At 36.4% G+C, this 13,368-nt stretch overlaps 1 protein-coding gene across 10 annotated transcripts in view; it reads right to left on the bottom strand.

The window, feature by feature from the left end:
* The window catches only part of NOL4 (nucleolar protein 4), a 417,551-nt gene that overhangs the window by 39,182 nt on the left and 365,001 nt on the right, over positions 1-13,368 (bottom strand). The window contains exon 11 of one of the 10 annotated variants that reach the window (XR_009250991.1): positions 12,341-12,430. The exons of the other annotated variants lie outside the window; for them this stretch is intronic. The gene's annotated coding sequence lies outside the window, so the exon portion shown is untranslated. The remainder of the gene's footprint in view (positions 1-12,340; positions 12,431-13,368) is intronic. 10 annotated transcript variants of the gene reach the window in all.

Here is a 13,368-nt window from a genome sequence, read left to right as displayed (position 1 = left end):
GATTACTAAAGACAAAAAAAGGGGGTGGGGAACAGAGCTAACCACCACAGAAAATCACCAATTGACAAAAGAAGTTAGAAACAGAGAAAAATAAAAAATGGAAATCTAAAACAACCAGAAAGCAATTAATAAAATGTCACTGGCAAGTCCACATATATCAATAATTGAGTGTAAATGGATTTAATTCACTAATCAAAAGCTATAGACTTGCTGGATGAAAAAAAAAAAGACCCAATTACATGAGGCTCCCAAGACTCACTTGAATTTTAAGGACATACATAGGTTCAAAGTAATGGGATGAAAAAAATTTCAATGCAAACAGAAACCAAAAGAAAGTGTGTTTAGCTATACTTACACCAGACAAATAGACTTTAACCAAAAATTTTAATAAGAGACAACAATGGTTACTGTATAATGATAAAGGTATCAATTCATGAAAAAGGTATATTTGTAAATATATAACTACCAACATCAGCGCATATAAATATATTGAGTGAATATTAACAAGTATGGAAAGAGACAATGCAGTAATAACAGGGCTCTTCAACACCCTCATTTCAGCATTGGGTAGATCATCTAGATAGAAAATCAACATGAGGTGCCTGGGTGGCTCAGTTGGTTAAGTGGCCGACTTCAGCTCAGGTCATGATCTTGTGGTCTGTGAGTTCAAGCCCTATGACAGGCTCTGTGCTGACAGCTCAGAGCCTGGAGCCTGCTTCAGATCCTGTGTGTGTATGTCTCTCTCTCTCTGCCTCTCTCCCACTCACTGTCCTCTCGCTCGCTCTCAAAATACATAAACATTAAAAAAAATTAAAAAAAAAAACAACCAAGTAACATTAGACTTGAACTATACATTATACCAAATGGACCTGACAGTTACAGAACATCCTATCCTACAGCTGTAGAATGCACATTCTTTACAATTTCACATGACATTGTCTCCAGGACAGATAAGATTATAGGACATAAAACAAGTCTCAACATATGTAAGAAGACTGAAATCATATGAAGTATATTTTCTGATCACAACAGTAGAAATCCAGAGGAAAGCTTAAAAATCTACAAATATGTGCAAATTTAACACAAACTTCTGGATAACCCATGGGTCAAAGAAGAAATCAGAAGGGAAATTAAAAAAAATTTAAAAAAGGAAATACATCAAAACCTGTGGATGCTGTAAAATAAGTTATCAGAGGGAAGTTTATAATGATATGTGCATATGTTAAGAAAACAGATCATAAATGAACAACCTAACTTTATACATGAAGACTCTAGAAAAAGAAGAACTGAGGTTTCTGGGTGTCTCAGTAGGCTGAACATCTGAGTCTTGATTTCAGCTCAGGTCATGATATCAGTGTTGCGATATCTAGCCCTGCATTAGGCTCTGTGCTGATGTGGAGACTGCTTGGGATTCTCTCTCTCCTTCTCTCTCTACCCCTCCCCTGCTCACTCACTCTCTCTCTCTCTCTAAATAAACAGACATTTTAAAAAAGAAAAAGAACTAAGCGCAAAGTTAGCAGAAGGGGAAAAAAAGCCAAGAGTTTTTTGTTTTCTTTTTTAAGAAAAAAAATGGACAAACCTTTAGCTAGACTCATCAAGAAAAAAAAAAAGAGAACTCAAAATCAGAAATGAAAGAGAAGTCAGAAGATGCTCAACATCATTCATCATCAGGGAAATACAAATCAAAACTATAATGAGATACCACCTCATATCTGTTAGAATGGCTAAAATTACAACACAAGAAACAGGTATTGGTGAGGATGTGGAGAAATGGGAATCCTCTTGCACTGTTGGTGGGAATGCAAACTGGTGCAGCTACAATGCAAAACAGTATGGAGGTTCCCCAAAAAACCTAAAAATAGAAGTGCCCTATGACCTAGCAATTGCATTACTATTTACCCAAAGAATACAAAAATGCTGATTTTGCTATAAATGCAGCACTATCGACAATAGCCAAAGTATGGGAAGAGCCCAAATGTCCACTGACTGATAAGTGGATAAAGAAGATGTGGTACATATATACAATGGAATATTACTAAGCCGCCAAAGAATTGAAATCTTACCATTTGCAACAAAATGGATGGAGCTAGAGTGTATTATACTAAGTGATATGAGTCAGAGAAAGACAAATGACATATGATTTCACTCAGGTGTGGAATTTAAGAAACAAAACAGATGAACATAGGGGAAAGAAAAAAAGGAGAGGGAGGCAAACCATAAAAGACTCTTAACTATAGAGAACAAACTGAAGGTTGCTGGAGGAGAGCTGGGTGGGATGATGGGCTAAATGGGTGATTGGTTTTAAAGATAGAATTTGTTGTAATGAGCAGCTGGTGTTATATGTCAGTGATGAATCACTAAATTCTATTCCGGAAGCTAATATTACACTATATGTTAACTAACTGGAATTTAAATAAAAACTTGAAACATTAAATAAAACAAACTGACTACACCCTAAATAAATAAAGAAAAGAAAATAAAGAGAAGTTAAAACTGATAAAACAGAAAAACACAGGAGAAGAGACTGCTATGAACAAGTATATACCAAAGAACTGGACAACCCAGAAGAAATGAATAAATTCCTAAAAACATACAATCTACCAAGACTGAAAAAGGCAGACTAGAAAATCTAAATAGACCAATAATGACTAAGGAGATTATATCAGTAATTAAAAACCTCCACCCTAAACCCCAGGACCAGATGGCTTCATAGGAAATTCTACCACACATTTAAAGAAGAATTAAGGCAAATCCTTCACAAATGCTTCCAAAAAATTGAAGAGGTGGGAATACTTCCAAACTAATTGTACAAGGCAAGAATTATCCTGATACCACAGCCAGATTAGAACACTACTAGAAAACTACAGACCAAAATTTCTGATTTCTCAACAGAGAATTCAGAAATTCAAAAATTCAAAAATTCTCAAAAAATATTAGTAAACCAAATTTGGCAACATATTAAAAGGATTATATACCATGCCCACACAAGATTTAACCCTGGGATGCAATAATGGTTCAACATATGCAAATCAATAAACACAATATATCACATTAACAGAATGAAAGATAAAAATCACATGATTATCTCAAGAGATGCGGAAAAGGCATCTGACAAAATACAGCATCCTTTCATGATAAAAACCCTCAACAAATTGGGTATAGAAGGAACATAACATTAGAAAGACCTTATTGGACAAACCCACAGTTAACATCATACACAATGGTGAATGCTATAGATAGATATTCCACTAAGATCAGGGACAAAACAAGGATGCCCACTGTTACTACTCTTACTCAATGTATGGTTGGAAGTTCTAGTCAGAGCCACTAGACAAGGCAAAGAAATAAAAGGTATACAAATGAGAAAGAAATGGGTGCCTGGGTCGCTCAGTTAGTCAAGTGTCTGACTCTTGATTTCAGGTCAGGTCATGATCCCAGGGTCGTGGGACTGAGTCCCATACTGGGCTGAGTGCTTAGGTGGAGACTGCTTAAAATTCCCTTTCGCTCTCTCTCCACCCCCGCCCCCCGCCCCATATGTTACTCCCCCCAACTATTTCTCTCTAAAATCTTATTTTTTTTTCATTTGAAAGATGTAAAACTCTCATTACTTGTAGATGATAGGATCTTATATATAGAAAATCTTAAGGACTCAAAAAAAAATCTGTTGAAACTAATAAATGAATTCAGTAAAGTTGCAAGATATAAAAACCAACATCCAAAAGTCAGTTGTGTTTCTATACACTAACAACAAAACATCTGAAAATAAATAAAACTATCCCATTCACAGTAGCATAAAAAACAATATTTAGGAATAAATTTAACCAAGTGAAATATCTGTACAAGGGAAATGAAAATACTTTGATGAAAAAAAATTGCAGATGCAAACAAATGTAAATATATCCATGCTCGTGGATGAGAAGAGTTAACATTGTTAGTGCCCATACTACTCAAAGCCATCTATACGTTCAATGCAATTACTACCAAATTCCAATGGCATTTCTTTTTACAGAACTATTAAGAATATTAAAACTTGCATAGAACCACAAAAGGACTCCCAATAATGCAAGTAATCTTGAGAAAGAACAAAGCTGTAGGCATTGTACTTCTTGATTTCAAAGTATACTACAAATCTGTAGTAATTAAAATAGTATGGTACTAGCATAATAGGCACATAAACAAATAAAACAAAATTGAGAACTCAGAACTAGATTCTTCCCTATACAGTTAACTGACATTTGACAAGGGGGCTTAGAATACTCAATAGGGAAAGGATAGACTCCCCAACCAATAATGCTGGGGAAACTGGAGAGCCACATGCAGGAAAATCAGATTGGAACCCTATATCACATCATTTACAACAATTAACTTGAAATGGATTAAAGACTTAAATCTAAGACCTGATACCATAAAACTCCTAGGAAAAGACATAGGGAAGAAGTTTTTGACATTGGTCTATGCAGTGATGGGTATGACACAAAAAGCATAAGCAAAAATAGCAAAAATCAACACGTAGGATTACAATGAATTAGAAAGGTTCTATAGAGCAAAATAAACAATCAGTAAAATAAAAAGAAACTACAAAATGGAAGAAAGTATTTGTGAGACACATTTGATAAGCAGTTAATATCTAAAATATATAAAGAACTCACACAACTCAATAACAAAACAATCTACATCTAAAATGGAAGAAGAACTAAATAGATACTTTCCAAAGAATACATCCAAATGGCCAACATGTACATGAAATGATACTCAACATCACTTATCATTAGGGAAAGGGGAATCAAAACTACACTCAGAGAGGTGCCTGGGTGGCACAGTGGAAACACCCTCCACCTGGCTTGCTAACAGTGTGCCTCACCCCTTCCATCTCAGCCTGGGCAGGAATATTCCCACAGGGCTGTGGGTCCCCTCCCACAGTGAACTGGTGCAGACCTTGCTGGCATCATGTACTTTACCCCCACATTCTCTTATGGACATGCCCTCTCCAACATGCTTTTGGCAAGAGACCATCCAAAGTAGTGACACAAGCCTCATAGGGTACCAAAATACTCCAATGTGACTCCCATCCCAGGAAGAAGAGAAGAGAACCACACACACACACACACACACACACACACACACACACACACAGCAGTCCAACTGCAGCCCCAGCAGTTGGCTGGGGGCAGACATCTGGTTTGACTGCAGGCCACATCCACCATCAAAAGCTTCACAGGAAAGAATATAGGGAGCGGGCCCTGCAATTTGGTGCTACAGCAGATCTGACAATGCTTGGTCTGACTGAACTCAAGCCAAAGGTGGCCTCAGTCTGGCCTAACAATAATACAGGGACCAAATCCTGCCCACAATAGGCCAAAAGAGTCATTGCAGGTGACTGGAATGAAGACAAATGGGGCTCGGCCACAATAGCAGGGTGCACACAACACACATAAGAAACCACTCTGAAGCATCAGGTTCTGGTGAATAGGGGACATTGACTGCAAGACACTATAGGACCTCTTAAAAAGGCCATTACTTTCAAGAGAAACAGATGTAGCTGAATTTCTTAACACCTAGAAACAGACACAGAGAGTCAGACAAAATAAGGATCCAGAGGAATATGTCCCAAATGAAAGAAGACAAAATCACAGCAAGACAGCTGAATGAAACAAGCATAAGTAAAATGTCTGATAGAGAATTTAAGGTAATGGTCATAAAGATACTCACTGGACTTGAGAACAAGAGTGGAGGACCTCAGTGAGATCCTCAACAAAGAAATAGAAGACATTAAAAAAAATCAGAGATGAAGAACTCAATTAACAATTAAAAACACTGGATGGAATACATAGTAGACTAGAAAAAGCAGAAGAACAAATCAGTGACCTGGAGGACATAATAATGGAAAGCAATCAAGCTGAACAGGAAAAAGAAAAAAAATAATAAAAAATGAAAATACATTAAGGTAACTCAGCAAAATCATCAAGTGTAATAACATCTGCATTATAGGTTTCCCAGAAGTAGAAGAGAGAGAAAAGGGGGCAGAAAATTTATTTGAAGAAATAACAGATGAAAACATCTTGAATATGGGGAAGGAAACAAAAATCCAGATTCAGGAGGCACAGAGAGCCCACAACAAAATCAGTCCAAGGAGGTCCACACCAAGGCACATAAAATGGCAAAAAGTAGTGATAAAGAAAGAATTCTAAAAACAGAAAGAGAAAACAGTTACATACAAGGAAAAATGCTTTCAAAATAAAGTGTTTCAAAAATAAGCTTTCCTGGGGGCGCCTGGGTGGCGCAGTCGGTTAAGCGTCCGACTTCAGCCAGGTCACGATCTCGCGGTCCGTGAGTTCGAGCCCCGCGTCAGGCTCTGGGCTGACGGCTCGGAGCCTGGAGCCTGTTTCCGATTCTGTGTCTCCCTCTCTCTCTGCCCCTCCCCCGTTCATGCTCTGTCTCTCTCTGTCCCAAAAAAAAATAAAAAATAAAAAAAAATAAGCTTTCCTTTAAAAAATTTTTCTTTAACGTTTATTTATTTTTGAGAGAAAGAGAGTATGAGGGGGAGAGGGACAGACAGAGAGGGAGACACAGAATTGGAAGCAGGCTCTAGGCTCTGAGCTGTCAGCACAGAGCCCGATGCGGGGCTCAAACCCATGAACCCTGAGATCATGACCTGAGCTGAAGTCAGATGCTCAATTGACTGAGCCACCCAGGCACCCCTCAAAAATAAGCTTTCTATCAGCTTATTTTTCAGCAGAAACTTCGCAGGCCAGAGGGAGTCACATGATATATTCAAAGTGCTGAAAGGGAAAAGAACACTCTATCCAGAAAGGCTATCAATCAGAATAGAAAGAGAGATATAGAATTTCCCATACAAACACAAATTAAAAGAGTTCATGACCACCAAACTAGCCCTACAAGAACTATTAAGGCTGACTCTGAGTAGTGAGGAAAGATCATGAGTAGGAATAAGGAAAATAGGAAGCACAAAAGCAGTAAACTTAAGTATATCTAAAAAATCAGTCAAGGCATTCATGAAATAAATGCATATCATACAGTGGAACACCATATATCTAAAATGTTTGAGGGGGAGAGGAGTATAAATTTAGTACTTTTAGAGTGGGCTCAAACTTAAGTCACCATCAGCTTAATATAGACTGCTATATGCATAATATGTTATTTGTAAATTTAATGGTAACCACAAATCAAAAACCAGTAATAGATGTGCAAAAATTAAAGAGCAAGGCATCCAAGCATATTACTAAAGTAGTCAACAAACCATGAAAGAGAAGAAAGGAACAAAGAACTACAAAAACAACCATAAAACAAGTAACAATATGGCAATATATATGTATCTATCAATAATTACTTTGAATGTAAATGGACTAAATGCTCCAATCAAAAGATGTAGGGTGAACAGAATGGATAAAAAAACCAAGACCCGTTTATATGCTACCTACAAGAGACTCATTTCAGACCTAAAGACACTGGCACATTGAAAGTGAAGGGATGGAAAAGCATTTATCATGCAAATGGAAGTGGAAAGAAAGCTGGGGTAGGGAAACTTGTATCAGACAAAACAGACTTTAAAACAAAGACTGTAACAAAAGACAAAGAAAGGCATTATATAATAAAGGAAATATGCAACAAGAAAATACTATTCAAACATAAAGAAAGTAATCGGTAGTAATACAATAATATTAGGGGACTTTAACAGCCACTTACATTAATGAAACAGAAAATTAACAAGGAAACAGTGGCTTGGATTGACACATTGGACCAGATAGATCTGACAGATATATTAAACACATTCCATCCTAAAACAGCAAACACAGAACGTTCTCCAGAATAAATCATATGTTAGGACACAAAACAAGTCTCAATAAATTCAAAAAGATAAAACTCATTTCATGTTCTTTTCTAACCACAATGCTATGAAACTTGAAATAAACTACAAGAAAAAATCTGGAAAGAACACAAATATATGGAGGTTAAATAACATGCAACTGAACAATGAATGGGTCAACCAAGAAATCAAAGAAGAAATCCAAAAGTACATAAATAAAAATGAAAGTACAAGAGACCAAAATCGTTGAGATGCAGTAAAAGCCATTCTAAGAGGGAAGTTGATAGAAATAGAAGCCTACTTCAAGAAGGAAGAAACATCTCAAACAACTTAACCTTACACCTAAAGGAGCTAGGAAAAGAACAACACCCACACCAGTAGAAGGAAGGAAATAATAAATTTTAGAATAGAAATAAATAGAAACTGAAAAAAAAAACAATAGAATGAATTAATGAAACCAGGAGCTAGGTTTTGAAAAGATCAACAAAGCTAACAAATTTTAGGACATTCATCAAAAATAGAGGACTCAAACAAAGTCAGAAATGAAAGAGAAGAATTAACAACGGACACCACAGAAATACAAAGGATAATAAGAATATATTCTGAAAAATTATATGCCAACAAACTTGACAACCTAGAAGAAATGGATAAATTCCTAAACTGAAATAGGAAGAAATAGCACTTTGAACACACCAATTACCAGCAATGAAATTGAATCAGTAATAAAAGAAAACTCCCAACAAACAGAAGTCCAGGACCAGACACAGGTGAATTCTGCCAAACATTTAAGGAAGAGTTAATACTTATTCTTCTGAAACAATTCCAAAAAATAGAAGAGAAAGGAAACCTTCCAGACCAGCATTACCCTAATACCAAAACCAGATAAAGACACTGCAAAAAAAGAGAACCAGAGGCCAATATTTCTGGTGAACATAAAAATCCTCCACAAAATATTTGCAAACTAAAGCCAACAATACATTAAAAAATCATTCACTACGATCAGGTAGGATTTACTCCATGGTTGTAAGGCTAGTTCAATATTCGAAATCAATCAATGGGATACATCAACAAGAGACAGTATAAAACCCATATGATCATTTCAAATAGGTGCAGAAAAGCATTTGACAAAGTAAAACACCCATTTATGAGAAAACCCTCAACAAAATACATTTAGAGGGAACATACCTGAACATAATAAAGGCCATATATGAAAAACCCACAGCTAACATTGTACTCAGTACTGAAAAACAGATATTTTCCCCTAAGGTCAGTAACAAGAGAAGGATGTCTACTTTCACTGCTTTTATTCAACACAGTAATCGATGTCCTAGCTGCAGAAATCAAACAAGGACAATAACTAGAAAAACATCCAAATTTGTAAGGGAGCAGTAAAACCGTCACTCTTTGCAGATGAACTGATAATTGTATATAAAAAAAAAAACCCTAGAGATTCCACCAAAAAACTGCTAGATGTGACAAATGAATTCAGTAAGGTTGTAGGATACAAAATCAATATATGAAATCTGTTGCATTTCTAGATCCTAATAATGAAGTAGCAGAATAAAAAATTAAGAAAACAGTCCCATTTACAACTGCACCAAAAATAATGATATACTTAGGAATAAACTTAACTTGTATTCTGAAAACTTTAAAACATTGATAACAGAAACTGAAGATGACACAAATGGAAACATAGTCCATGCTCATGATTTTGGAGAATATTGTTCAACTGTCCAAACTACCCAAAAACAAACTGCAGTTTTAATCCAATCCTTACCAAAGTACGAATAGCATTTTTCACAGAACTAGAAAAAATACTCCTCAAATTTGTAGGGAATCAAAAAAGACCAGGAATAGTCAAAATTATCTTGAAAAAGAAGAATGAAAGTGGAGATATCACAATACCAGATATCAAGATATACTACAAAGCTATCATAACCAAAGCTGTATGGTACTGGTACAAAAAAAAAAGACCCATAGATCAATGGGACAGAATAGAGAACCCAGACATAAACCCATGATTGTACGGTCAATTAATCTTCAACAAAGGAGGCAAAAATAGACAATGGGAAAAGGTCTCTTTAGCAAATGGTATTAGGGGGGACCTGGGTGGTTCAGTCAGTTAAGTGATCAACTCTTGGTTTTGGCTCAGGTCATGATCTCACTGTTTGGGAGATTGAGCACCATGTTGGGATCTGTGCTGTCTGTCCAAAGCTGAATATGGCATGGTTGACTCACTGTTTGGAATTCTACCCCCCCGACGAAAATAAATAAATAAATCTAAAAAATAAAACAAAACAAAAAAAACAACAAATGGTGTTGGGAAACCTGGACCATTTCCTTATACCATATGCAAAAATAAACTCAAAATGGATTAGAGTCCCCAATGTGAGACCTGAAACCATAAAAATCCTAGAAGAGAACATAGGCAGTAATTTCTCTGACATCAGTCATAGCGGTGTTTTTCTAGCTAGGTCTCCTGAGGCAAGGGAAACAAAAGCAGAAATAAACTATTAGGATGACATCAAAATAAAAAGCTTCTGTACACCAAAGGAAACAATCAACAAAGCTAAAAGACAACCTACTGAATGGGAGAAGATATTTGCAAATGACATATCCAATAAAGGGTTAGTATAAAAAATATAGAAGAACTTATACAACACCAAAAGGCACTCCAATTAAAAAATGGGCAGAAGGCATGAACAGACATTCCTCCAAAGAAGACATACAGATGGCCAAGATACACATGAAAAGATGCTCAACATCACTCATCATCTGGGTAATGTAAATCAAAAAGACAATGAGGCATTTTTTCCCACCTGTAAGAATGGCTAGACTCAGTAACACAAGAAACAACAAGTGTTGGCAAGGATGTGGAAAAAAGGAACCCTCTTGCACTGTTGGTGGGAATGCAAACTGGTGCAGCCACTGTGGAAAACAGTAGGGAACTTCCTCAGAAAGTTAAAAATAGAATTACCCTATGATCCAGTAATCACTCTCCTTGGTATTTATGAAACAAATACAAAAACACTAATTCAAAGGGATACAGGCACCTCTATATTTATTGCCACATAATTTGCAATAGCCAGACTACGTATGGAAGCAGCCCAGGTATCCACTGATATGTGTATGCGTGCGAATAATGGAATATTACTCAGTCATAAAAAAGAATGAAATCTTGCCATGCTATTTGCAATACATGGATGGAACTAAAGGATACAATGCTAAGTGAAATAAGTCAGTGTAATACAATACCATATGATTTCACTCATATGTGGATTTAAGAAACAAAAGAAACTAAGAATAAAAGAGACAAACCAAAAAAAAAAAAAGTCTCTCAAATATAGAGAACAAACAGATGGTTCCTGAGGGGAGGTGGGTGGGGGGATGGGTTAAATAGGTGAAAGGGTTTAAAAGTACACTTATGGTGATGAGCACTGAATATAGAGCACTGACAACTCACTACATTGTACACCTGAAACTAATATAACACTATGTTATGTTATACCAGAATTAAAATAAAAAAAAGTTTATTTTTACAATATTGCCCCAAGAAACAATAGAGTCACTTATATTGCCAGAAATAGGAACCAGAAAAAAATTTCTAAATTTAAGTAGTGTAAAAATTGCTTTTAGATACATTCAGAGTACAGCAGTTCTTCCTTATCCATGGTTTCCCCTTCTAGGGTTTCAGTTACCTGGAATCAGTTTCATCCAGAAACAGATGATCCTCCTTTTGAGGTATAGTCTGAAGGTCAATAGTAACTTAATGCTAATGTCGTAATGCCAGTGTCATTCACCTCACTTCATCTCATCACATAGGCATTTTATCGTCTCAAACCATCACAAACAGGGTAAGAGAGCAACCACATTCATGTAACACTTATTACAGTATATTGTATAATTAATTTATTTCATTAGTTATTGTTTACTTATTACGCCTAATTTATAAATTACTAAATTTATAAATACATACACTTAAAACATAATTTATAAATTAAATTTTATCATAGGTATGTAATAGAGGAAAATACATAGTACATCTAGGGTTCAGAACTATTCATAATTTCAGGCATCTCTTAGGGGTCTTGGAAATATCCCCTGTGGATAAGGAGGGACTACTGTACTCAAGAGGATCATTCCCTAATGAGTTTAAATCACCAGATATAATTTGTTTTTCCCCGAGGCCACTGAGATATTGGCCAGAATGTTAGTCACCACGCATTAATCATTTGTTAATTCTGAACTTGAGTGAGTGGACCAAACAATGACACAAGGCACCTTTCACTCTGTGGACCCACATACTTCCACTAGTTCCAGAAACTATATGTGGATGGAAGCAGGGCTCTCAGAAAAAGCATTTGTATGTTAGCCAAGAACCAAATGTCATTTAAAATGACTGTGTGCCTTGAAACCACAAAAGGAAAATATTAGCATTGTAATTGTAATCATATTTGGCATTTGAAATTTGTTAACATGAAAGAGAAAAAAATAAGGCAACTCTGGCCTTCCTACCCTCTTGGAGTGATTCAGGCAGACAGACTCAAGATCTCTACTGAGGCAGGGGAGCAGCCTGGTGCCTATTTCAGGAAGGTGCATCAGTACCTGAACCCAGGAAAGAGGAATGTAGAAAATGGCTAATTCAATTTTCATACAGAGAGTGATATTTCTGACTTCCTAGAAAAGTAGAACATTCTGAACTCCCCAAAGAGCTCCTTCCTGAGTAGCAGCGGGCTGGTGAAGCCAGTAAAATTTAACCGGTTTGTGTAGACAGATTCCCAGAGGACATGACAAAGTTCAGAGGAGGTTGTAGAAGGAAAACAAGCCAAACCAACCATTATGCACTCATAACACCTGGATAGCCCTGAACTGTATCCTAGAGAAAGGTCCCAGAATTCTAATGAGTTGCCTTTTCATTCCTTCCCTTCGGTGAGGAGGCACAAACACAAAAACACAAAACAAAAAGAGGATCTTAAGAGTAAATAAAGACCCATTTTACTGTCAAGAAGGGCTTTTAAGAACCTGCTGCCAGAAAGCCTGATCAATATTGACCTGTAAAACCAGTTACATATGCTTGGTAGTCCAGGGAAAGCACAGGGCCGCTCCTTTCTTTTAGAGCCCCTTCTCCGTGGCTCCCAGACCTCACAATAACCTGGTGGAAGATTTGAGGGCTCAGTCAGAGAAACTGAAAGCTGCTTCCATTTATTTTGCAGACAATTCCTATCATTTCCCTTCCATTTTTTCCAACTGATTAACATAATTTCCAATCATTAAAGTTTACAGAAAAGCATCGTCTCTCTGAAGCTCCATGTTATCTCAGTACATATGTGTGTAAATCTTCCATAGTCTCACCTGAGTTCTAGGTTATTATCATGGTCCATGTGGGAAAAGCTGGAAAATAGAATGAACTCAGTGGCATTTCAAACATTTTCACTTTGGTCTTGCTTTCTCTAGATGGCACACAATTTGAAATTCTGTCACAATGAAATTCTTTTAAAATTGGTTTTGTTTCTAGTTTTAAAGCAATGCCAGCCTCTACCAAA

The sequence above is a fragment of the Neofelis nebulosa genome, chromosome 11 (genome assembly GCF_028018385.1).
Source record: "Neofelis nebulosa isolate mNeoNeb1 chromosome 11, mNeoNeb1.pri, whole genome shotgun sequence".
In the NCBI taxonomy this organism is placed as follows: domain Eukaryota; kingdom Metazoa; phylum Chordata; class Mammalia; order Carnivora; family Felidae; genus Neofelis; species Neofelis nebulosa.
Note: the sequence above shows the minus strand (reverse complement) of the source record. Positions and strands in the feature narration are given on the sequence as shown.